Below are 27,504 nucleotides of genomic sequence, written 5' to 3'. Positions count from 1 at the left end.
TCTACCATACTGTTTTTATAGGAGTGGCTTTGTAGTAAATTTTGAAATTGGAAAGTGTACAGACTCCAATTTGTTCTAATTTTTCAAGATTATTTGGCTGTTTGGGCAGATTGCATTTACATATGAATTTTAAAGTTGGATTTTTCATTTCCGTAAGAAAAGGGTATTGTGATTCTGATAGTCCCTGCATTGAATCAGTAGAGTTTTGAGAACTATTGCCATTTAACAATATTAAGTCTTCTAATCTTTGAAAATAGCATGCCTTTATTTATTTATGTATTCTTCATCTTTCAGTAATGTTTTGTAGTTTTCAGTGTACAACGCTTGCACTTTCTTGTGTAAATTTATTACTAGGTATTTTATTCCTTTGGGTAGTATTGTAAATGGAATTTTTAAAAAATATCCTTTCATATTGTTTGTTGCTACTGTACTGAAATATACCTGATCCTTGTGTTGTTCTTGTAATCTACAATTTTGCAGAATTTGTTTATGGCCTCCAACAGATTTTATGTGGGATCTTTAGGGTTTTCTACATATGAGGTCATTCCACCTGTGAGCAGAGATAGTTTGTATCTAATTGAGATGCCTTTATATCTTTTTCTTGCCTAATTACTCTGGTTAGGACCGCCAGTAAAATGTCATATAAAAGTTATGTGGAAGTGGGCATTCTTTCTTGTTGATATATTAGAGAGTTGAGAAAGGTTTCAGTGTTTTATACTTGAGCATTGTATTAGCCGTGGGTTTTTCATATGTACCTTTGATCATGTTGAGGACATTCCTTTCTACATCTGGTTTACTGAGTATGACTATCAGCAGTTTGTCAGATTCTGAAAATTGCTTTTTCTTTATGTATTGACATGATCTCCTGTGTTTTTTTCCCTATCTTCTATTATAGTGTTTGGTTACATTGATTTTTATATGTTGAAACACCTTTGCATTCCTGAAATATATCCTACTCCTTTGTGATATATAATCCTATTAAAAGCTATTATATTCTATTTTCTATGATGTTGCAAGGGTTTTTACAATCATATTTAAAAGGGATGTTGGTGTGTAGTTTTCTTGTGACATCTTTGGTTTTGGTAGCAGGATAATGCTACCCTCATTGAATTAGGAAGTGTTTACCTTCTGTTCTGTTTTTGGAAGAGTTTGAGAAGGATTGGTACGTAGTAATTAATTAATTAATTAATTATTTTGGAATTCAGTATTTAAACTGTCTTCTGGTCATGGGTTTTATGTTTGGGATTACTCATTTTTCTTTACTTATTACAGGTCTATGAGATTTTCTGTTGACTCTGAGTCAGTTTTGGTAGTTTCTACATCTCTAGGAATCTGTCCATTTCATTTAGGTGATCTGTTTTTTTGGCATTCAATAGCTTGTAGTATTCTGTTATAATCTCTTCTTTATTTCTCTAACATTTGTAGAAATATCCCTACTTTCATTTCTATTTTATCAATACAATTCTTGTCTTTTCTCTTCTCATTTTTCTACTTTTAAAGGCTTCAGATTTGTTGATCTTGTAAAGAAAAAAAGACTTCGTTTCTGTATTTTTTTTTCATTCTCTATATTGTTTATCTCTGCTCAAATCTTAGTTCCTTCTTTCTGCTAGTTTTAGGTTTAGTTTTTTTTTTTCTTTTAGTATACTTGGTTTTTTTTAATATTTTATTTTATTTAATGGGACGCCTGGGTGGCTCAGTTGGTTGGACGACTGCCTTCGGCTCAGGTCATGATCCTGGAGTCCTGGGATCGAGTCCCGCATTGGGCTCCCAGCTCCACGAGGAGTCTGCTTCTCTCTCTGACCTTCTCCTCGCTCATGCTCTCTCTCACTGTCTCTCTCTCAAATAAATAAATAAAATCTTTTAAAAAAGCTTTATTTATTTTACTTATTTATTTGACAGTCAGAGATTACAAGTAGGTGGAGAGGCAGGCAGAGAGAGAGAGGAGGAAGCAGGCTCCCCATGGAGCAGAGAGCCCGATGCAGGGCTTGATCCCAGGACCCTGGGATCATGACCTGAGCCTAAGGCAGAGGCTTTAAACCACTGAGCCACGCAGGCGCCCTTTAATATAGTTATATTATAATATAAGGAATAAAATTAATTTCTTGATTTGAGCCACAAAAACCTCCTACTTTGTTTCAGAGGACTTCTTCCTGGTAAAGTATCTGGTTGCTCTAAACCTGTGCTTATCTTGCAGAGTTCCAGTAGGTAGATTCTGAAAGTTTTAGCAAGTTTTCAATTTCTGAGCTCCAGAGTTGCCTCTTCCACTGTTTTTGCTGATGTTCTTTGGTTCAGAAACATTTTGCATTCATTTGGAATGGACATACATCTTTTCATAGGTCTATGTTAGCTTTTCCATCCTCTGTCATGATAAGGTCTAAAAAGACCTGGGCCACTGTTAGAACAAAGACATAAGGCTATTCATACTAGATGGGTGAGAAGTGACTAGTATGTTGAAGGCTTTGCTAAGTGCATGCCCTACCAGGAGTGAAGGAAAAATTCTACCATATTAGTAAACTTTTAGCATATAGGATAACACATTCAGGTTAGTATATCTTGGATCTCCCACCATGATAAAAGAAGCATAACTGATCTTTTTGTCATTTGTAGTTATTAGCTAGCAATGTTGTGAATGGTACATAACTAGATTACTTATTTGTTCTTGCGGTTTGTGGATAGTGGTCTTATTTGTGCTTATTTATATTTTCTGGTCTCTTTAAAAGAAGTATTTATTATGTTTTAAGTATTATTTTTTTAACAAAAACATTTAAATTCTCATAAAATTAATAAGAATGAGTGGGTAGACGGAAAAAAATTTGGACATGTAATTTTTCCCAAGCTGAAATCGAGATTCTTTATCTGTAAAATAATGATTCGATTATATTAGTTGTTTTCCAAAGTGCTCCTTAGAGTCTGGGGAGTTTGTGGATGACCTCCAAGGGCTATTGTTGGAGGAAATTAGATGGGAGGAGAGTTTCCAAGTGGGCAGGTTTCCAAGTGCTCCTCCAAGAATTAATGGGAAAAGTTCCACTTTTGATATACATGACTTCTGTGTTATATATATATATATATATATATTTATATATATATATATATTTTTTTTTTAAAGAATGAACTCCATCACTTTAAAAACCTTTTAAATTTCTTTTTTTTTTTTTAAGATTTTATTTATTTGACGGACAGAGATCACAAGCAGGCAGAGACTCAGGCAGAAAGAGAGGAGGAAGGAGGCTCCTGGCTGAGCAGGGAGCCCGATGCGGGACTCGATCCCAGCACCTGGGATCATGACCCGAGCCGAAGGCAGAGGCCCAACCCACTAAGCCACCCAGGCGCCCCAAAGCTAATGTGAAAATAATTTACTTCTGACTATACCCTGTCAAAATATTAAAATATAATTATTATTTTGTTATTTTTCCAATTACCTAGAACATCATCTGAGCTTGGCTTGAACAGTGATTTGGGGAATAAATAGAAGAAAAATGCATTGGGTTATGGGTATTGTAAAACTTTCAATAATAACATATGTTGCTGAGTCCATGTAGATTATTCTAATTAAAGTAGTAATATGCATTAGTTTCAAGTTTTAAGATCTCAGAGATATTATAAATAGGATACTTATAAATAAGACAGTTGTCTTTGAGGTAGTTTTCAAAGTTTCTACAGTCAACAGATAAAGGAAATCGTGAACACAGAAGGTACCTTATTATAATTGTCTTGTGTTAATTTCTATCATTTAGTGAGAAAGGTAAATTTTTACTACTTTGATCCAATAAGAATGCAATTTTTTTCTCCAAAGTTTTATTTAAATTCTCATTCATTAACATATAGTGTAATATTTGTTAGAGGGGTAGAATTTAGTGATTCATCTCTTATGTGTAATACGCAGTGTTCATCATAACAAAAGAGGAATGCAATTTCTATTTGAAGAAAAAAAAAATTTAGTTCTGTTGTTATACTACCAAACACATTTGGGAAATATGTTAGGTAATATAAGCCTAGTTTTAATACTTTTATTTTCATACATCTAGGATTTAGGTGAAATTATACTTTTTTCTTTGGATCATTACCAAAAAAGTTTTCATTTTTATTGATTTGAGACATTTTAAAATCATGAAAAAAATCAACATACACATTTTTATGACCTTATTGTATAGGGATATACCAAAATAAGACTGCCTTTCAAAAACAGATTTTTAAAAAACATGAACCTCGATTTCTTTTCTTTCTTCTTTCCCGTAGTATTTTGAAGTCAGAAGACATGCCTGGGTAATGGCAGATATATAATGAAAACACTAGGGCCTTTATTTAATTAGCTAATCGTAATATATATTTTATTATTATCTAAATTAAAAGGATGTTTTGTATGTCTTTTGCTTTTGCAAAACTTCAACTCTCTTGCTTTCAATAGTTGAACATAAAAGAGATTTGAATTCATCAGTATCAATTTAACCAGAATTCAATAAAATCCTTAGGGACATTTACTCTTTTTAAGTGTTTAGAATAAAAAGAATATCATTCATTTTTTTCATATTGCATAATTGAATCTTATGTTATTATTATTGTTACTATTATTATTATTACATTTTTTTTTAAGTGCTTACAATCTGCCAGACTCTGGATATTATTTTGCAAGTTTAGAATAATCCTTATAACAACATATTGGCCAGTTTTGCAGATGAAGTGACAGATGCTCAGGGCAGGTTGGTGAAGTGGGTACATTTGTTTACCCAGCAGACCGCTCTCTGAAAGGACCCTTGATGGGGAACTTGTGAAGGAGATGAAGCCTGTTTCTAGAAAGGATTTCCCACTATGGTGTGTGGGTGGAGAGCAGGTGAGCAAACTCTAGACATCCACAATTTTTTAAAAAATGTATTTCATTTTTCAGTGGATTTCTTTAGTATGTTTCACTAGCAGTGGGGTCTCTTTTCTTTATTCTTCAGTGGCTTTTGCAGTCTTGAATTTTCCTGAAACTTGTTCTTCTCTCCCTATCCTGGGTGCTCATGCTTGGAACCCTCCTCAGGGAGACGATCGACTTTATTTAATAGCATTTCTTCAAATGGATGGACCTAGAAGGAACGATGCTCAGTGAATGAAGTCAGTCAGAGACAGACCAGTAACATATGATTTCACTCACAGGTGGAATTTAAGAAACCAAAAAAAACAAACAAAGGAAAACAATGAGAGAAACAGACAAACAAAAACTGACTCTTAGCTATGGAGAACACACAGATGGTTGCCAGAGGCTACAGGGTGGGAGATGGGGGAAACAGGTAAAAGGGATTAAGAGTACTTTTACCCGTTGACTGCCATGAGCACTGACAATGTCTAGAATTGTTGAATCATTATATTATATACCTGAAACTACTGTAACACTGTATGTTAATTATACTTAAAAAAAATTAAGACATTTCTCCTGGCATTTTTCTGTCCTTAAGCAGCTGTTTTGTGTGTGAGAAGGAGAAACCAGGCCCCAGCGGCCTGTGGTCAGGCAGGTAGCGCAGGGATGATCTTGGTGATAAATATCCCATAAGTTTGGGTTTATGCTGCTCTTGGATTCCTCCAGACACTCTGGCAAGATTGACTTTTACTTTGTGGCAGCTTTCTCTTTTGGATGTTGTATTTTGTAGTTTCCCCCACATTGTTTTGCTGTCATCAAATCCAATATGCTTTTGATGTTTAGAAATTTCCAGAAATGTCTTGTCTGATGTAAGCCCTCTTTCTCTTAATTTCAGTACTGTTATGGGTTTATTTTTAATTCAACAACAACAGCTACATTTTTGTCATGTTAGTGGGATACAGCATGTGAGGCAAGGAAAACATGTATTTGGAGTCCATTATATTAAAATCTTCTGATACCATAAATGAGTTTTGTTAAGTATCTCATCTCAGGCTTAAAAAATGATACTCAACAATCTGAGGGGTTTGAAGTGGCGGGGGGGTGGGAGGTTGGGGTACCAGGTGGTGGGTATTATAGAGGGCACGGCTTGCATGGAACACTGGGTGTGGTGAAAAAATAATGAATAATGTTTTTCTGAAAATAAATAACTGGAAAAAAAATGATACTCAAGACTGTGCATCATGTTTTGCTCTTTCTTGAAAAGAAATTTTATAACTATACTAATGGTGCTTTTTTTTTTTTAAGATTTTATCTGTTTATTTGACAGAGATCACAGGTAGACAGAGAGGCAGGCACGAGCCACCCCCACCCCTGCCCCCACCTACAGGCTCCCTGCTCATGATGGGGAAGGGGGGTGCTTAATCCCAGGACCCTGGGATCATGACCTGAGCCGAAGGCAGAGGCTTTAACCCACTGAGCCACCCAGGCACCCCACTAATGGTGCTTTGAGCATTGTGTTGTTTTCTACTATCTCATAGGATTTCTTTCATTTTTTAATAGCTTTGGTTTATCTCTGATATAGTCCGTTTTAAATATTTATTAAGAGATTTCAAGCCTGATTAATAGTGTGATAATAATGCATGTTACAAAAAGATTGAGGTTAATTGAATATAGTACTTTAAAAATTGATGCTTCATAATTATAAGAGATTTGATGTTTTTATTAGAATGTTTTACCACTTATAGAGATCCTTATAACAAGATAAATGATAATTTTCTACACATATATATGTTTTTATTTCCCAGATTTTCCTTCAGTGACATTAAGTACAGGGTCTAACATAGGCAACATACTGGGGTTGAGAACAAACCCATATTTCTTAAGATGTGACTCACAGTTTCTTTAAAACAGTAGATTGTGCTAGGAAGCATTACTGTTTTGGTATTTTTTTAATTGCATTTTGATCATAGCTGGAATATATTACCAAAAAATGGAAATCCCTTATAATATAAGGAAATAACTTATTTTTTTCCTTTCAGAGTGTAGGTAATTCTTTTTTTACAAGAATTCAAAAGGACAGATTAGCCAAAACAATGAATTTTGGAAATAAAGGAAACTCATGTTATGTGGAGAAAATGATTTCATAAACTATTAGCAAATCATAGTTTACTGCTTCCCAGAATATTTATTAACATTAATCAGAACAATTATGCATTGAGGAGGATTAGTTCTGTCTTGAATGAGATGATTTAGCAAGGTTATCCAATGATTATAGTTTAAGGATTCAGAAATTAAATAGATTTTCTAAATCAGTTTTGTAAAATTAATTTTTCTCTTTGTGGATCATCTTTCCTCCATTTGGTCAACAAGTTCAATTATAATTTAACGTAGTTCCTGAGTAGAAAAAGTACTTTCCATTAATACAGTAAATGTTTAGTTGTATTCTTTTGAGGAAAATACAAGATGTTTGGCCTTAGCAATTTAGATGTATTAAGGAGAAGAATTTTTGTTTCTTTGTACATAGTGTTCCCTAAGCTGAATTAACTAAGAAGCATTAATGATAATTTTGTAAAACCAAGTTAGAGATGGGTTTCCTATGTTATACATGGGTTGTAACATTTTTGTTTTCACCTCTTAGCATTTGATACCGTAATGCATACAGACTGCTTGAGTTACTGTGTTTGACGGGTGTGGGTAGAGTGTGTGTGTGTGTGTGTGTGTGCGCGTGTGCGCTTGCGCAGGCGTGGGGAGGGTGGTGATGGGGTAGATATTAAGGCACTCAAGTTTTAGTAAGATAAGCCTTTGAGGTTATCTATTCTAATTTCCTGACAATTGTATATGGGGAAGACACGGCTTGGGAGGTGGGGTCCCTTTCCCCAAGGCCACAGCCGACAGCTGGTTACTAGCAGAGCTGAGCTGTGTCTTAGCCTCTCCTTTCACTACTGCCGCACTCTGAACAGTGGAACTCAACTTGATAGCAGTTTTGCCCCTCAGGGAACGTTTGGCAATGTCTGGAAAGGTTTTTGGATCCAAATGTCAATAGTGCTGAGCTTGAGAAATCCCTCCAAAACATGATGTAAATCACAAACCTTTATTAACCAAGGAAAGAACAGTTAACCATTTACTTCTGCTATGAGCCTGATCAAAATCTAGTGACTAATTCTTAATCCTTATTATGTCATATATATACATATATATATTTCCTTATTTAAGAAGAAAGTATTTGTCTCTGGGCCATTTTCTCATAAGTAGGTATTCCCAAGGAGAGTTCCTGAAATGTCAGTTGCAAAGATAAATTCATTATAATTTCACAGTCTCACAAAGATGAATTTTTCATATACTTATTATAAACTTAAGTAGAAAGTCTAGTTGGTTTTGTCAGAGCCTAAGTGTTGATGCCAGAACAAAATCACAACTTCAGAACCAAACTGCTTCCTTGCAAGACATTTCCAGTTACTTTGACAGTTAACGATGCTTTTGAATAATTCTACAAATATTTTTAAAGCCATTAAAATTGTAGCAATTAAGATTTAACAGTACAGCTGAATTTAAGTAGTGACTAAGGTCCACAGAAGATATTTTGTTTGTCTTACTTTCCAGTATTTTTCTACCCTACTTTGTCAGTGAGAGGCGGATATGCGTGATGTTGCCACTATTAATTCTTTCAGCATGTGAAAGTAAGAAAAAAACCTAATAATAGGAGAAATTTAAAAATCACCATATACGTATTGTTTTAGAAGTGTATCTTTCAGATTTTTGTTTACTTCATTGCTTTTCCAGAACACCCATTCACCCATCATTTATGCATTTGTACCTTCATTCACTTATCCATTTATTTGCTTATCTGCCAAAAATTAAAAGACAAATACAATATTATATGCTTAAAATTTATAGTTCTCTGAGGAAACAAGTAAATAAGTACATGAATATTGCCATTGATTGTAACATTAACTTCCTGTGGGAATCAGGAGAAGCCTCAGAGAGATCATGAGAAATAGCTCTGAAATTAGGTAAAGGTTACTGTGAAAGTTTTCAAGCTTAGGGTTTCTTCTGAACTCCCCCAATGAGCTGATAGAGATCCTGGATAAAATCAGTTTTGATTAATATAGTCCCCATTGTTTCTCCAGTTCGTGTTACAACTTTCTATGGGCTTATAGTTCCCAATTTAATAATAAGGCCACAGGAGGAGACTGATGGCAGTGACTTAACCAGGTAAGTTCTCTTTTCTTCCCATCACCAAAAGCCTGCGTGGGGCTAGTCATGGTTCGGCTGCTTCTGCCATTCTTGATGTGGCTTTTCTCTGAATTATGACTTAGAGACCTTAAGATCAGTTCATGCTTCTCCATCTCCAGCTTCCTATTCTCGTTCAAGGAAGGATAAAGAAAGAAGTGAAATGGAGAGGCATCCATATAAGGAAGACAAAACTTTTCAAAAATTCTTATCAGGCCCCCACTTCTGTTTTACTGCCAAACTGTACCACATAGCTAAGTATGTCTGTAATGAGAGTCTTGGTAACATAAGCTTTTTTTTTTTTTTTTAACTATAGGGAGGAAACAGAGAAATAATGGTAGGTAGGTAAATAGCAGACTTTTGACAGGGAGGACCTAATATATAAAATAAAATTAGAATCCACACATTAAAATAAATCAGCTTTCACTGATGTGTGTTGAGTGCCATAAGATATTGTGAACTTGCCAAGAAAGTATGAAAATTCCAAGGCTGAATTTTCTCTTCCTTTTTTCTTATGCTCCCCTTGCTTGTTATGGGATACGGAGTATTGAGATAATGAAGATGCTTGTGCACTCGTGTGTGTGTGTGTGTGTGTGTGTGTGTGGTGTTAAGCCACGGTTGCAGTGTACCATTTGAAATAAGATGGGGACTTAGATAATTTTGTTCCCGTCATGCTGGTAGGTCCTGTCTGTCAACAAAGCATTTGTGAGCCAGACTTGGTAATAAGCACAAAGTATGAACTTTCTTTCCAGCAGAAGTGAGGTTGTGTGGGAAAATGAGCTTTCACTTGACAAAGTTTCAAATGAGAAGATGCTTTACATATATAGTTAGATTTTACTGATCTACTAGTAGTTCATAAACACGAGAATAAAACCTGCTGTGGGGAATCAAAAATCTGATTGGTGTGGGCTCAAAAGAGAGGGAAGCAGATGAAATGGAGACAGAAATGGACAGTTCTTCAGGTTTTACTCTAAGAGTAGTTACTGCGTGTCAGGGGTGGAGTGATCCAACATCTCGGGACTAATAAAAGGGTTTCTAGCTTGACAGACTACATGGGTAACAGCATCTTTAAGATTGAGAATACAAGACACAGGAGAGGTTTGGAAGAAATATAAGAGATTTGTTGTTTGGGAATTACTGAGGGAATTAAATGGCTCTTAGTGCTCGTTCTCATTAGACTGTAAGAGATCCGGATCTCAAGCTTGATAAATGGTTATGGACTGACCATATGTATTTGGGAATTAAATGTATATTAGTGTAGTTTCTAGGGCTACCATAACAAAACCTGGTGGCTTAAAACAATAGATATTTATTATCTCCCAGTTCTGGATGATAAAAGTATAAAACCCAGTGTCAGCAAAGCCATACTCTCTCTAAAGGCTCTAGAGGAGGGTCCTTCCTTGACTCTTTCTAGATTCTGGTAGTTGCCAATAATCCTTGGCTTGTAGGAGCATCACTCTGGTCTCCGCCAGTGTCTTCTCATGGAGTTGCCCCTGGGTGCCTATATCTAAATTCATCTCTCTTTATAAGGATACCAGTCATTCATTGGACTAGGGCCCACCCTCATTCATTTGACCTCATTTTAGGTTGATTACATCTGCAAAGACCCTATTTACAAATAAGGTCACATTCACAGGGGCCGGGGGAGAGGACTTCATTCAACATATCTTTTCAGGGGACGCAGTTCACCCCACAATTATATGTGTAGCCAAAGAAGCCACAAAAACAGATATGATCACCCAGACAGAGGGTGTGGAATGAGAATAGGACCAGTGGTAATCCCTTGGAAGTACTCCACCTTACAAGGAGAGTAAGCTAATAAAGGGAGGGAGGGTATAAAGACATGGTATAGTCAACAAGACAGAAAAAGTAATCCAGAAAAGTTTCATTTTGACAAACGTATTGTACAGATTCGATACGAGGGTTAAAAGTCTTTCAAGATTTCAAGTAGCGTAAGTACTAAGAATAGACTCTTGCTAAGAATTTAACCCTTGCTAAATATGGAGAGGAACAAGTTTGGGGACAGAGGAATAATTTAGGACACTTGTAGCAAGCCAGACAGATTATGATGGCTGCTTGACCCAGGATGTGGCTGTGGAAAGGAGAGGACTGGGCATATTACTGAAGTAAAGTCAAAAGGAACTGGTACTGGCTTGGATACAGAATAGGAGTCAGAGATGACTTCCAGGGTTTTTCTTTAGCAAACTGCAAGACCGAATTGGCATTATTGAGAGAAACAATGCATTGAATCCTTGGAGAGAAGATGATTTCAGTTTTAAATATGTTGATGACATATCTGTCATATTTTCTAGGGGCAGGGTCTAGTGTGTTGATGCATATTCGTGTCAGAGACTCAGAGGGGATTGAATCCAAACGGAGCTATGTGGGAGTTGTCTGAAAAGAAAGATGGTAATTCAAACCATGAGAATGGATGACATTATCCAGAGAGATAGTTGATATTCGAGGGAATATACCTGTTGTTCCTGGAGGGGTGGGGGAGAAAAGAAGCACCACCGAAGAGAATGGGGAGAACCAGCGAGAAAGGTCAAGAGGAAGACCGGGAGAGTGTTGTGCCAAGACAGAGAAGAGAGCCTCCGTGTCCCCGGGCTGTGAACAGTGGCATCACTGGGTGCGATGACAAGCAGAATGAGAGCTTAGAGGAGTATATAAACTACTGAAACACCAATATATGCATGTTGTGTGTGTCTGTGTGTGTGTGTGTGTGTGTGTGTGCACGCGCGCACGCAAGCACGTGTGTTTGCAGAGAGTCATTTTTGTGCTTTAAAAGGAGTAGATGGCAAATTAAATGGAGTTTTTGGTTGGAAAGAAATCCATCAGTCACCTGACCATGAAATGGAGGCAAATTGTACCTACAAATGAAAATGACCGAATTGATAGGGAAATACACAGACATAAGTGAAATTGACTAAAGCCTTGACAATGTTTAGAATCCAATGGGCAATTCCAGACAGAACAGAGTTCAGAGGAAGAGGAGAGAGAATGGCGATTGAGCATATCTCCCCCCAAAAATCCTGGGAAGGGAAACCCGAGCTCAGCGTGTTGGTTCCCCTGCTGTGGGAGAATGGTCACCTCTCCGTTGCATTGGGAGGTAAGAGGAAGAGGATGCTGTTAACTGGAAGTAGATGGCAAATATGTTATTCAGCTAAGAATGATCATCCAAATTAAGGAGGGAGGAAGAGTAAAATGACTTACAGACGTTAACTAACTTCCAAATGCTGTGTTCATGCTTTTTATAAGAAACATGCTGATTGTGTTTCTTCTGTCCTTGCCTCTTTCTTTGGACATTCAGTGCTGGTAGTATCAACCAGAGAAGCTCTCTTTTATATGGTCTGCCGTCACCCCTCACCCCTTTGTCAGAGCTTCCTGACAGCTGTGTCCTGTCACTGAAGGTCACTCCCTTCCTCCCTCACCCCAGGGGCCGGTGAATTCTCCCTGGGAGGCGGGGGCCCTCTGGAGATGCAACTCCCAATTCCTGCCACATGACTGAAATCCAGGGTTTTGACATTCAGTTTTTGTATCATGATTTGCTTGCTCAAATATTTTATTAAATATTCTTTTTTTTGGCCAATCTACTAAAAATCACATTGAACCGATGGTATTTCCTATTGCTCCTGTGATCTGTAGTATAATCTCTAAGTCTTGCAGATAGATACTTTATTAGTTTTTTTTTTCTTCACCATTTGAGTTTTTTCTATTACTATTACAAGTTACATCTATTGCTATTAAATTTATATGTTAAATTTATATGTTAAATACTTGTAGATGAAGGGATGGTTATTTTCTTCCTTTTTCACTCACAGTACCTGGTTTCAAATGGTTGGCGTTGGGTAGAAAGCTTTGTATAGTGGTACTTAGGGAACGTTAAAGTGATTTCATTTTGGTTCACTCACTTGTGATCCAAAGAGGGTGTTGTGGTATTGGTTTTGATAAAACCTCACAACCAATGGGAATCTTTTTTGAGTTAGTGTGGAGTGGCCTTAATGCTGGAAATAATCCTGTTGGCCAGGACCCCGGAGCTATACAGATGAGAAAAGGATGCAGGAAATTCTGTTGTTTACACATGTGTCTGTAACACTGAGCCGCTGGAGCAGCCCAGCAAGCCCAGAGGGTAAGATGCCTAATAACCTTGTGGTTTTCTATTTAATTATTATATTTTCCTGCTGGAGCAGAGCATGTGGTATTCTCGGAGCAAAGAAAAAGACAGTTGCTTATAAGATGCAGAACAAAACTACTGTAGGTCTGGGAAATAGAGGGATTTGGAGTTTCTTCTTAAAGTGGACTTGATTTTTTTCCCTCTTTCTTCCATTTTCCACCGTTGGTATTATTTATCCTGACAGCTTGCCATACTTCTCCTGTTTTAAAAAAATAACTATACTAAGCAAAACTCAGGTAAGAATTTCAACTCTAAATTTAGACATTCATAGATAATGTTGATATTTTTAAAACTTTGTTTTGTAGTTCCAAGTGAATACGAGTTAGTCAGTATGTTTGGAGTAATCTTTATCCTTAGAATTTTTAAAAAATATAAAACTGTTATGCGAACCCTTATATTTATGTCTCATGCATTCAGAGTTATTTTCATTTTGATGGCTAGTCCTCATGCTGAATTCCTGTCATTGTTAACAGAAAAGTATACTTCAAACTTAGGACTAATATTGATTTCCTTATATAAGTTACCTGGGTAGTATGGAGAAAATAGGGACATAGAATCAAATAATAAAATCCTGTAGATAATAAAAAAAAGAAATGTAAAAAAGTAATTATAGAACTAAAAGGGAAAAGAAAGATCTCTGGAAACCTTTGGGAAATATTTGTTAATGTTTTCCACAGAGATAAATTATAAAATGAATGTTGAGTGGGTATGTCTATTGAGTAGAAATATAATAAAGATATTTAAAAACAGACACATGTAGGTAACATATGCAGTTGAAATACACAATGATATTTCTTGATATGCTCACTTATATCAAGACTAGTTCTCTGTTTCCTGAAATCATGCAAATATACTTTTGCTAATACTTTTGTGGAATTGGGTTTTGTTAAAGCTGTTGATTAAATGCCTTGTTTTTCATCATTTTTTTTGTTGAATATCCTTGCATATGCATTAAATATTCCTGAATTCTGACATTTATGCAATTTTTACATAACCGTTAGATTGAAAAGGAATCTTAAAAAGCTAGAGATACAATATCTGTGTAATTTTTCTGTGGTTTTGCAAAATTGATTTAAGGTATCAGTAAATCTATTTGCATGACATTCAGAAAAATGCTTTATGTGAATTGCTTTTTCCCCCAAAACTTAAAAAAAAATAGTTTTCTTGTAAAAGGACAGATCATATGATGGTCTCTCTTTTGCATTTTTCATGTTTTTGTTGGATTTAGTAATTGCTTGATCACTGGGACATAGCTTCCTGGTGCTTTGCTATAGTTGTGACCTTGAAATTTATGAGCATTTCCTCTGATTACTAGAGCCACAAATATAATGTCAGTGATTCTTTCAAATTAAAAATGATATAAGGACAGCTTTTCTTTGGAGAAGTACCATTTCTCCTGGGCTGATACTGCAAGGTTAATTGAAATTTTCTATAATGGCAAAACCTTCAAAAATCCTCTTTTTAGCAAGATTTCATAGAAGCCTTGAAAGAAAAGTCCAGCTTCCTGAGCTGAGTCTTGAAAAATCAGTAGAATTTAGATAGTTGTTGAGAAGCAAAAAGACCATTCGACTTTGCAGTAATAGTTGAAGCAGAGTTTTGAGGCATGAATTAATCTGAAACAAGGAAGGTGAGGGGTGAACCTCACTGTAGAAGAAAAGAAATGCACCACTGTGAGTAGCAGACGTTGTGCTCAAGAGTGAGACAAAGTTGTGAGGTGCAAAGCTATATACTCTGAGTACCCAGAGTAATGTTGTCCCTATATGTTGTACAATGGGGGCAGCTGGGCATTTCTGAAGCGATGGGAGCTCTTATTCCTCTTCGCTTTGTCGTCACCGTGATCACCACAGCCACCGCGCTGCCAGCAAATGATAACATCACCTATATGTAAGATAATTTACACGATACAAAATTACATTTATAATTTTGATAGTTGCAGAATAGAATGAACTTCATTTTACACATCTTCATTTTACACTTGAAGAAATTCGATGTTCAGAAATGTTAAAGGATTTCTCTAAAGCCACAGATAGACTAAGTTCTGGAGCAAAGATTCCAAATAATGTCTTTCTGCCTCCAGAGCTATTTCCACTCCACTGCACTGGTATTTTAGGAATGTAAGTCTGGCAGAAGTTAAGCAGAGTGGTTTGGGATGGCATTGGGGTAATAGAGTGCGGGGAAGAGGCGGTGAGACAGCCCTGTAAGCCCGAGCTGATCCCAGTTCTCTCAGGTGACCCATTCTTACCTGTGGGAATAGAATGAAGAAATTGGAAATAAGCAGTTTTTATATTTAATATTGGCTGTTCATATTTAAGTTGGCTGTTCTCACATTCAATTCCTGCTTTCCTCTCTTTTATTTCCTTGAACGTTGTATTCAAAGATGTCTTTTGATTTCTCAGAGGAAATTTAACCACTGATTTTCATCAGATATCACGTATTCATAAAAAAATGCATGCGGTCACTGGAATTGATATTGGGAACACATTGGGATTCTTTCATTTCTTTTTGATGTGTGATATGAATGAATGCTTAGTGACCACACCTTCTTAAAATTATGGAAAGATTCAACTGTTATCAAAGGAAAGTATCATGTAAGTTTTATTTGAATGGGTGAAGAACATATATAAAATTTATGTTGCTAATAGATAATGTAGAGTGCGGTATGTCTATAGTAAAAAGAATAAACCCCATTTAACATTTTTACTCCTATATCTAACCTTAAACATATTTTACTTTTCTCTAAATAGTTGTTTTATAAAAAATATATATTATAATTATATACGTGTGTGTGTGTATATATATATATATATATATATAATAGTGTCTATGCCATCATTTTACAAATGTACTATCTACTGTTTTACAAGTTTATTGTCATTTAAGTAGGTTTTACTGGCCTTTTTGTCATATGCCCAAACAGATGAAGGTAGTTGAAATGTAAAGACCCATTCAAAAAAAAAAAAATTATCATTACTAAAACAATAAGTACATCTGTCAGTTCAAATGCTGTCATCACTGACTTTAAGACATTTCATTTTAATTAAACAGGTCTAGGCTGTATTCCATGATTTTATAGACAGCCTTTTGCATACTCAGGGCCTGGTCCTCAGTTTGGTCCTCACTGCCCTGGTTAGCTGTAGAGGCACAATTGTTATCAAGTGGGCTAAAGGGAAACTGGGCATCTTACTGGAGGGAAGCAGCCCATCAAAGAAAAGGTGGGTTGTGCTCAGTGCCATTCCATTAAAGTCATAGCTTTGCAGATTACTGATATTTTCATATAAGTAAATATCTGGGTGATTTATGTATGATGATATTTGCTAAGAGTTACTGTTATATATAGAAAAGATGAAAAGATACTTGATGTTTAAAACTGATAGAAGCAATTTTTGGTAGCTGAAAATAGAAGGACCCCTTTGAGTAAAAAACATGTTCATTGCAGAGCTTATAAATGGTATCTTATAATCCTTGTCTTCAATTTGTAGAATTAAGCCCCCCCCCCCCCAAAAAAAAGATAGTAGTTCTAGAGCACTTCCACATCAGAGGCAGACCCACCAGGGCAGAATGAGGAGCAGTACTCAGTGAGTTAGGAGGGAACTGGGAGAGAGGAGTCTTCCAGAAGCTAAGTAAATGAGTCATTCTGGAAAGATGAAATGGTCAGTTATATAATATGCTGCTGATTGGTCAAGGAAAATAGGACTTAACTGTTAATTAGATTTTGCAATACAGAAGTCATTGATTTCCTGTTTTTGTAGAGATCTAGGTTTGAAAACTGATAGAATGAGTTCGAGAGAATGAGATGAGTGAAAGTATCTTTTAAAGATTTCTACTTAAAAAAATGCTAGATAAAAGTGATGGCCCCTGGATGGGGATCAAGATGATTTCTGGTTTTCAGGCCGTAGATATTATAGCATTTCCATTTACTGATGAGAATGATTTAAGAAGGAGTTTAATTTGGTTAGGTAGAACAGAGAGGAATGTATTTGTGTTTGCAGGAGCAAAGTCTCTTAGAGGGGATTTGGATGGAACATACAAATGGGAAGTTTGACCTGTGGGCACGGATGAGAAGGGGAAAGTCAATTGACAGGGGAAATGTAGTAGGGTTGAGTTGGCAGTACTAAGGGCTTATTTGATATTCAGAGTCAAGAATTGAAGTGAGTCCTGAAACTGAGCAGTGCTTTCTCAGAGTATTAGCAGGTGCTCAGATGCATTTGTAGAGCAGGCAGATAGTTGGATGCCAACCAGAATTGGAGTTTTCTAGACAAGTAAGGTTAAGAGAACACCATTCTAACTGAGGGTAATTTGTTAATAATGGAGCTTGGAAAAGTGAGGGCAGTGTCGATATGAAGTAGGTGGTAAATAGAAGGTAATGAAGTCAATTAATAGGACATCCAAGTTGAGTCAAAGAGGAGAATTTTAGGGACAATAGGAGAAGGTAATCAGAAAGGTGCTTAACATTGAAATGGGAAGACATGCTAGTATGGGAATAGTGCCTAGGCTGTATACCAGCCAGTAGGTGGGTGAGGTAAAACTATTGGAATTATTAGGAAATGAGAGATGGGAATATTATAAGGATATTGCGTGTGAAAATAATTTGGACATTAAATTAGTTTTTCATCCCTAAAAACATTCCATTACCTAACCAATTAGTACCATAATTGGTTTTACTAGATACATCTTATTTTTTATTAATAATTTTAAAAAAAAATTATTTAAGTGTGAAAAACTACTCCTGTTATAAAATACATGGAAAAACACAAAATTTTATGTATGGATTTTATTATGGCAGAAGATAAATATCCACAACTAAACACTAATTTTAATACCCATTACCATACTGAGACTCTAATTTTGTTAATAATTTCATCCACTTACCTTGCTATTTTTTTTTAACATATCCATCACCTCATACAGTTACCAACTTAAAATTTTTTAACTAAAGCATCGTTGATACATAATACTAAATTAGGTTCAGGTACAGAACATAGTGATTCAACAATTCTATACCTTTTGAAGTGCTCACCATGATAAGTATATTATAGTATTATTGATTATATCCCCTATGTTGTCTTTGCTATTTTTAATGATGTTTTGGTTGATCTTACAAAGTACTGTATGATAGAAGAATCTTCAGGAAAGGATAAGGTATAGACAGAATTTTTTACATTTAACAAATTGTAAACTCATGATTTTTCTAGATATTTATTATTTTGCCAATATTTTGGATAAAAATTTAGTTATAGTTATTAATGATGTTCAGAAACATGAATCAATAATATTGTTCTTGGGCTTTAGTTCATAATAAAACTGATATTTTAATAACTATATGTATTTTTATATGTAATAATTATTTTTGTCCAAAAGCCCTTGCTGTCTAAACAACTTGAAACAAATGGGGTTTCTTTTAAAGCTTAGATGAGAATGTTGAACAGTCCTATCCAGTGTTTCAAATGATGCCCGTTTTACTTGGCTGTGACTGCTGCAGCCTCTTCATTATGAGACCAAGTGGCAGAGAATAAAAATGAAAATGCCCTATTCGTTTATATCTGAATAGCAGCCATGGCTCTGATGTGTGTTTAAATCATCAATAGAATGCATTTAAACATATATTTGTAAAGTCATTAGCAGTCATCTTCATTTGAAGCATAGATAGGAAGCCTCTCTAAAATAGGGAGAAATTTGGTGAGAATACACTGAACATGTTTAGAAAAATCAAAACAAAGTTTTCTATTTCTGTAAAATTCTCTTTGAAAAAGAAAAACACTTAAATTTCTTTTGGATGTTCTAGAGTAGAGGTGTCCAACAGAAATAGAACTCAAGCAACATTTGCAACTTAAAGTTACATTTTAAAAATTAAAAAAATAGGGGTGCCTATGTGGCTCAGTGGATTAAGCCTCTGGTTTTGGCTTAGATCATGATCTCAGGGTCCTGGGATCTAGCCCAGCATTGGACTCTGCTCAGCAGGGAGCCTGCTTCCTCCTCTGTCTCTGCCTGCCTCTCTGCCTACTTGTGATCTCTCTCTCTCTCTGTCAAATAAATGAATAAAATCTTCAGGAAAAAGAAAAAAAATTTTTTAAAGTTAAAATTAAAAAAAAATGTGACATTGATTTGAATGATGTTTTTTACTTAGCTCAGTATCTTTATTAAAATCTTAAAATATAATCAATATAAAGTTAATGAGATAGTCTACTTGTTTATTTTCCACACTGCCCCTGATTTAGACTTAGAGCACATCTCAGTTCAGACTACCTTCACTTCAAAAGTTGACGTGATCCATCACGCTTGTGACTGACCTACTGGCACAGGCTCTAGTGTTTCTGGATAGAAACAATTGCTCAGTGCTCTCTCAGCAAGTGTACTTCATGTTGAAGGCATTACATTTATCTCCTCCTAGTAAATGAAGATCTGGGTTCAAGGGACCATTCTAAGGAACAGATTTACCCCAGGTTTTCTGATTCTGAGTCCAGTGTTCTCTGATTTCTGCTCTACCATTCTGATGACGGTTATGTTGATGTATTTATGTTATCTTGATTCTGAGCAGTATGTAAAATATGGTGACATCTGGAAATTACTGGTATGAATATATTCTCCCTTTGCTATAACTTTAAAAAATCTAATTACTGTGAAAAGTAAGCAGTAATGAAAATGATCAACCCAATTCTAGGATTCCACACATTTCTTAGAGTTTTTTTTTTCTTTTTTAAATAAATTAAATGAAAAATTCAAATCTGGTAGAGCAGAGAGATAGAAAAAAGTAAAAATAGAGGCTCAGAGGAAGACTTAAAACTGTGGCATTAGAGGGATTATTTGAGAAAGAGTTGAAATATTTATATGACTGGGAGGGTAAATAAGAAAATAGCAACTTTTCAGAAATCCAGGAGTTTAATCTGGTCGTCAGCTTTTTGCAGTTCTCCATGCACATGTCTTACATTTTCTATTTTAGGAGCTGGAAATTCAGATCTCTTGAGAAATGTAAACACTGGCTCTTCACTTCCTGTTGTTTTGACATTTTTAATCCAGTTTCTGGTCTTTACTAAGGGAGTAAAACACTATGCCTACATTACAAAGAGGTGAAAACTGATTTCAGATCCATTAGCAATTTGCTAGGAAAGAACTCTGCTTTATACTTAAATTGCTTTTCTCTTTAGTTTTACTTTCCTTTCATGCCAAAGGACAAAACCCAAAATATCAACACTTACAAAGATAATTGGTGGGGCGCCTGGGGGACTCAAGTCAGTTAAGTGCCTGCTTTTGGTTCAGGTCATGATCCAGGGTCCTTGGATTAAATCCCACATCAGGCTCCCTGCTCAGCAGGGAGTCTGCTTCTCCCTCTCCCTCTGCTTCTCCCCACTGCTCATGCTCTCTCTCTCAAAAAAAACAAAAAAAACTTTAAAAGATTTTTATTTATTAGAGAGAAAGCACACAAGCTGGGAGGAGGAGAAGAGGGAGAAGCAGACTCCCTACTGAGTAAGGATCCCTATGCGGGACTCGATCCTAGGCGTTTGGGATCATAACCTGAGCCAAAGGCAGATGGACTGAGCCACCCAGGTGCCCTCCAAAATAAATAAAATCTTAAAAAAAATCTTAAAAAAAAGATGATTGGAGACTCTATATCTAAACAGAGTACAAAGACATTTTGGCTAAAATGTACAATGTATGAACAGGAAAATGTTTCATTAGCATGTATAGTAACTATTGTAGTAAGTGTTCTTCAAATCAAAATCTAACATTAACACTTTTTGATATTTCATGTTTTAAGATAATACATGAAATTTTCCCAGTGAAATCAAGATTTTGGGTTTCATTAGTTTAAGAGGTAACTTAAGTATTATACAACCACCAGATTTTTTTTTTTTCTGGAGAAGGTATTTTCCTCCAGATAGTATATCTGAAAGCTAATCACTTGTTTTATTTTACTAAACATATAATTGATATCAATTTAATCTTAGGAGAGTCCATAGAAATGTAACAAGACTATAATCTCATGCAAGTAACTAGGATAAAAAGTCAACCTTTTCTCTAAACGCCAATGTATTATCAATTGCTGTTCTGATAATTTGTGGCATATATATGTATATATTACCATTTCTCTTTTTGTTATAACAAAAAAGCATTCAGTTTCAAACAATTCCATTGTTTTTCCTTTGCTTTTTTATATTATTTTATTTCATTTTTTCTGAGTATTAGTATCTTCCTTACCAAGAGAAAATAATTGGTTTAGTATCTTTATAATACTTTTTATGGGAAGGTGGTACTGTAAATGGCTATGTTTTAATTATATACAAAGTCAACTTTACATATCTGTTTTGTATTTTTTCCATGTATGTCACAAGAGATACGATATACTTTCTGGAACTTATGCTATTCCTATTCAGAGGTAGATAGCCTTGTGATTTCAAAATAGATTAATCATGTATTTTAAGAAAAAAAACATAATTCTGAACCTTGGGTAGGTCCATATTCACTAATAATTTTATTTTTTCAACTTGCTCTGCAATCACATTCATAACGACTTATAATTCAAGGACTAAGTCTGACCTGCAGAAATTTGGAGAATTCAAGGACTCAAATGAGCTCCTGCGGTACGGCACTTTGAACACATTGCCATGGGTGGGTGGAGGCAGCTGGTTTCCTGTTTAAAATATTTTTGAGAAGTTTTAGAAAGTTCAGTTCATTCTCAGCCCAGAGTTCCTTCATAAAAGAAGAGTTGAACATGTGTAAATATTTATATTTGGAAGATTAATCAGGAATATGTGATTAAACTCCAAAAACTGGGTTAGTTTGTGTTAGAGTTTATGCAGTTCTGTTATATTCAGTTCTTAGAACATGTTCAAAATAATTGCTTTGGATTCTTTCATAGCAAAATTTTGGTTCCATTTTAAGATGTGAAAACATCTTGATAATTTGCTGCAAGTGAATCTTTGAAGGAAAAAACCTAATATATGCTTGAGTTTCTGTGAGTCAGATTTCACATGTAATCACAATCTAATTTCCATGAGAACATTTATATATTTATTTTTAAAGATTTTATTTATTTATTATGTGTTTAAAGAGAGAGAGTACTAGCAGAGAGGGGCAGAGGGGGAAGGAGAGAGTACCTTAAGCAGGCTCCAAGCTCAACACAGCACCCACCGCAGGGCTTGATGACCCTGAGATAATGACCTGAGCCAAAATCAAGAGTTGGATGCCTAACGGATAGAGCTACTCAGGCACCCTGAGAACAGACATTTAAATCCATTTATTTCCTAATGTACCTTCAGAGCCCTAGAACAGTGTGCCTGACACACAGGAGAAATTCAGTAAATACTTGTCCATGGAATGCATCAAATCCCGAAAGCTAAGAAATGTTTATCCTTAGTCTATGTTAGGAACATGCAGAAACGAATAGACATTATTATATACACATATGTGTTGTTTTAATAAAGTGATTATCAAAATACACTGTTATATATGCATTTCCTGGTTTTGTCTTTTATTTTGCCTTTGTTTCACATGAGTTGCTGAAAGATTTTAAAACCCTAAAGTGGCTGAAAATTGAAATAAATATGGGTACTTTTAAACGATTAAAACTACTCTTGTTAAATTAATTAAACAAAGAGGCCATTAGACTGATGTCACTCTAATGCTATGGTGACCTACATAAACAAACTAAAATCTAAGCTGTAAGGTTAAAGAGATTGAAACCAAAGGTCATCCAATAACAAACAGCCAATTAGGCTTTAAGCTATAATCAATCATTAATTTCCTTACATTGCTTCTGCCTTTTATCTGCAAAAGCCTTTCCCTGGGGCACCTGGGTGGCTCAGTGGGTTATAAAGCCTCTGCCTTTGGCTCAAGTCATGATCCCAGGGTCTTGGGATCAAGTCCTGCATCAGGCTCTCTGCTCAGCAGGGAGCCTGTTTCCTCCTCTAGCTCTCTCTACCCCCCCCCCCCGCCTCTCTGCCTACTTGTGATCTCTGTCGGTCAGATAAATAAATAAAATCTTAAAAAAAAAAAAAAAAAAAAAGCCTTTCCCTGAGCTCCTATGGGTAAAGAGCTCCAAACCACTTCTAGTTTAGAGCTGTCCCAATTTGAGTCAAGTTTTTCTCAAATTTTTAAAATGTTTCATATGCCCCAGTTTATCTTTTAAACTTGCATAATTACCCCCTGCTCGCTTTTGGTTATGTGAATTGGAGTTTGCATAACAATTTTTCAGTCCAATGTAGTGTGACAGGGAGGTTTGCAAGACTCTTCATCTTTGAATAGGGGGCATTATGTGAAGGGATGCTGATTTAAACAACAACAAAAAAACCCAGTAGGGCCAAAATTTTGAAAAGAGATAGTAAGCAATGTTTTTCACATGGATTTCTTAGCTCTATCTTTGTTTTATCAACTAAGGAAGTCATTTGTAAACCTCAGTGAAGAACTTTCATAAATGGACAGTCATTTGCATAAACACACTCAGCGGGTGGTAAACCCCCATTCACAGTGTCCTATGAATCACACATATGACTTCCATCTGATTAAAATAAAATGCAGGGGCGCCTGGGTGACTCAGTCTGTTAAACTTCTGCCTTCTGCTCAGGCCCTGGGATGGAACCCAGAGTTGGGTTCACTGCTCAGGGGAGCGCATGCTTCTCCCTCTCCCTCTGCTGCTCCCCTTGCTTGTGCTCCCTGTCGCTTTCTCTGTCAAATAGATAAATAAAATCTTAAAAAATTAAATAAATAAAAATGCAATAACAAAAAACCCCAAGTATTTGATTTGCAGTTCTAGAATGTCAGAAAAAAAAATTTCTCCCAATCTGCCTTAACAATCTAGAAAATAAAGTCTTTACTGTTAGTTTCGTAGTCTGCATTGCTTTTGAATGCTTCCAGGGTATTCTCTGGGTATTGGTAAATTTAGTGATTTTTCTCTTCTCTTCTTTTTTTTAATGTCTTAATTTAATTTTAGTTTTTTCAGTGTTCCAAGATTCATTGTTTTTTTTTTTTTCTTTTCTTTTTTTTTTTTTTTTTTTTTTTGAGAGAGGGACTCTATTTTGAAGAATTTTCTTAATTAGGAAGTCTAAATATAAAATCATAGAGAACTTCCATGGAAAATATCAAGAAGACAGTTTTCTTACTAGAATTGGTAAGCTTTAAGAAGGTTATTGATTTAGGGGGAGGCACAGGAGTTTTGAAAGGGATAGCAAGGTGATTAAGTGATTGAAAGGTAGAAGGTTTTGTGGAAGGTTGGAACAGGAGAGAGAGCAGGGATGACAGGTGATGATCTTGGTGTTCTGTGAAGCGTGAAGGACAGCAGTCTGCCTCTCCTGGGAAGGAGAAAAGCCGAGTTAAAAGAGTGACTGTCTGGAGCTAGAGGAGACAAATACCAGAGTGACTTGGGATTTAAAGCACTGGCCATGTTCACTTAAATCGGAAGATGATACAGTCACCAAATGTGGGTATCTTTTGTTACCGGTGTTGGAAATGCAGTAGATTTTCCTGCTGACACAGAATGCAGTAGAACTCACATGAAGTAGAAGCATAAATATACTTAGAGCGTTAGATTTTCATTATTGCATGATCAGTGCTTCATCTTTTATTGTTAAACACTCTGTTGTTGCAAATAAGGAGATTGCAAATGTTACAAGTCCTGGTTGAGTTTACAGAAAGGAAAATCAGCTTTTCATATCTCTATTGGAAAGTTCCAGTATTTTTTTTATTTATGTATAAGATTTATGTATTTATTTAGAGAGAAAGAGAACAAGCATGCAAGCTGGGGGAGGGGCAGAGGGAAAGGGAGAGAATCCTCAAACAGACTCTCTGCTGAGTGCAGAGCCCCACTAGGGTCTCAGTCCCACAGGGGTGTCAGCTCATGGGATCAGGACTTGAGCCAAAATCAAGAGTTGGGCACCCAACTAACTGAGCCACCCAGGCACTCCAGGAAGTTTCAGTATTTTAATAAGAAAATATATTTGAAACATTTTATTTAGCAAGATTCAAAATCCACATCACATTAATATGTCAAGTAGTCTTTGTTCTACTTTATGAAAAGTGTTGAGTTTTTTAAAAATGTATTTTGTGACAAATTTTAAATGTTAACCAAGTGATTTATTTCAGAAGATATTTCCCTTTTATATCCTCTGAGCTTTATAATCACGTAGGAACTGTGGCTCTGTGTGATCTCTTGACGATGGACGTTATAAAGCGGTAGAAAACAACTGTCTGTGGTGGTTCACTTTAAGTGACAGGAGAGCATTTGGAAAAACATCGTAATGAATTTGAGTAGCTCCTTTGTATGTTAGGGTTAAATATATGTATAGCATAAATTATATCTGTTACGTGTTGAGTATTAATTGAGTAGGTTGATACTTTGAATTAATCAAGAGGAAGAAAAAGAAATCTAGAATTTAGTGAATATTTAAGAATTATCTATTTTTAAAATACAGAACATACATATTTAGTTCAAATTGGAACTTCTGCATTTTTTGTGAAAGAAATATTCTCTCTGAAGAATTAATATAAGAATAGAGCCTTGATACACAAAGGAAGCTGAATTATTTTGGTAATCCAGGACTAAAAGCTTGGCTAGAATAAGAAGTGCAATCTCCAGGTATGCAAGAACAGGAAGCTTGGAGAGGCTGGCGTGGAAAGAAGAAGGGAGACCAGCAGGTAAGGCTAGTGCCGCTCCAGTAAGGATCCTGGATTTAATCCTGAGAAGAACAGGAAAGCAAATTGAGGTTTTCAGCAAAGATGAAATAATCAGATTAAAAATGCAAAAGTATCTCTGCAGTTGGTGAGTGGTGAACAGCATTGGAAGGGGGAATTGCTGGTACTCTTTTCCAGTAACCTGGGTAAGGGGCTATCTATCTTTGGACTCAGGTGGCTGAGAAGGAGAAAAGTAACCGTAGATTAGAAATTTCCTTGACGGTGAAATGAACAGGGCCTGGTAATTGATTGGAAATAGGGGATGATGAAGAAGGATCAGTAAAGGAAGTTTAAATTTTTGGCTTACACAAACTGAGAGGACAGTGGTGATATTGATTAATGGGAAAAAATGGAGGAAAGCCGGTTAATCTTCACAAGGGTAAGAAATAGAGGCCTTCCCTAAACTCCCTGAAGCAGCAAAATTCATGTTTTCTGTTTCCACATAAACACAAACACACACAGCAAATAACTCTTTGCATTTCCAACAGACCTGAGGATTCCACATGAATAAAATAAGATTAATTTGTTAAGGCCCAGTAGACATGCATAAACATAATTGCATGCACATGGATTTTGGCAGTTGTAAGCTCTTTTAATTGAATGGTTCAGTTGGTTTCCTCTAGATTCATTAATTGAGTATCTTCTATCTTCTAGTTCCCTCTAGGCTCATTAATTGAGTATCTTCTATATTCTAGTCACTGTGAACACAAAGATAAAAAGCAAGTTGCAGAAGCTCATAGAAGCTCATAGCCTGATAGTAGAAACGATTATTAAAATTACTATGCGATGTCATAAATCCAGAATAAGATAATTAACTAGAGCATGGGGCCACAGATAAAAAAGGAGCGAACTGAGCAGGAAACTTAGTTTAGACACATCATTTTTCTCACTATTAGCCATCCTCTACCCCACCCCCATTATATGCTCAGACACCACACACAGCCCCACACATGCGTGTGCATGTGTGCATACACACACACACACACACACACACAAATTACCAAACTGAACTGTATTGGGGTTTTCAAATAGTTTCTACACCAACATCCTTTTATAGGCACAAAATCTGTTCTTTTTAAGACTGTGTAGCTCATATATTATAAGTGTAAGCTAAGAGTTGATGACAGGACCAGAGTAGAGTAATAGAACAGCTTTGCTTTTAATGTATGTGAGCCCTTTATATGTGAATTGTGCATCCTGTTTGGACAGGAACCAAGGAGACATCAGTTTGAGTTGTTTATTTCAGTGTATCATTTCATCGTTCCCATAGCTTCAGATAATTTGGAAGTGGGTTTGTTTACATTCCTCTATCTTCTTCTTTGTTTTTTCCTTAAGTGCTTTGCTTTCTAAATTGTGTTAATCTCATTTTTTCTCGATTTCATTTTAGCAGATATTTTATTGCCCAAAGGAGGGATAGAAAATAGAATAAACTGTTTAAAGAGCCGATTGTCAGGATATTATCTGCTATCTTCACCGAAAACTTGGTACTGGTAATAAGAAAAGTGTGAACATTGGTTTTACATTCTATATTTTAGTTTTCGTCATAAATTCATGATATGCAGAAAGGGAATCTTATGTAGTAAAAAGAGTCATAAAATAATAGTTA

At 35.7% G+C, this 27,504-nt stretch overlaps 1 protein-coding gene across 4 annotated transcripts in view; it reads left to right on the top strand.

Moving 5' to 3' along the window:
* CCDC102B (coiled-coil domain containing 102B) overlaps positions 1 to 27,504 on the top strand; it is a 189,537-nt gene that overhangs the window by 39,510 nt on the left and 122,523 nt on the right. Inside the window, exon 1 of one of the 4 annotated variants that reach the window (XM_044242829.1) lies at positions 13,096 to 13,193. The exons of the other annotated variants lie outside the window; for them this stretch is intronic. The gene's annotated coding sequence lies outside the window, so the exon portion shown is untranslated. Of the gene's footprint in view, positions 1 to 13,095; positions 13,194 to 27,504 lie in introns of those variants that run through there. 4 annotated transcript variants of the gene reach the window in all.

The sequence above is a fragment of the Neovison vison genome, chromosome 3 (genome assembly GCF_020171115.1).
Source record: "Neovison vison isolate M4711 chromosome 3, ASM_NN_V1, whole genome shotgun sequence".
Taxonomy (NCBI): domain Eukaryota; kingdom Metazoa; phylum Chordata; class Mammalia; order Carnivora; family Mustelidae; genus Neogale; species Neogale vison.
This window is presented reverse-complemented; position numbering and strand designations above follow the sequence as displayed.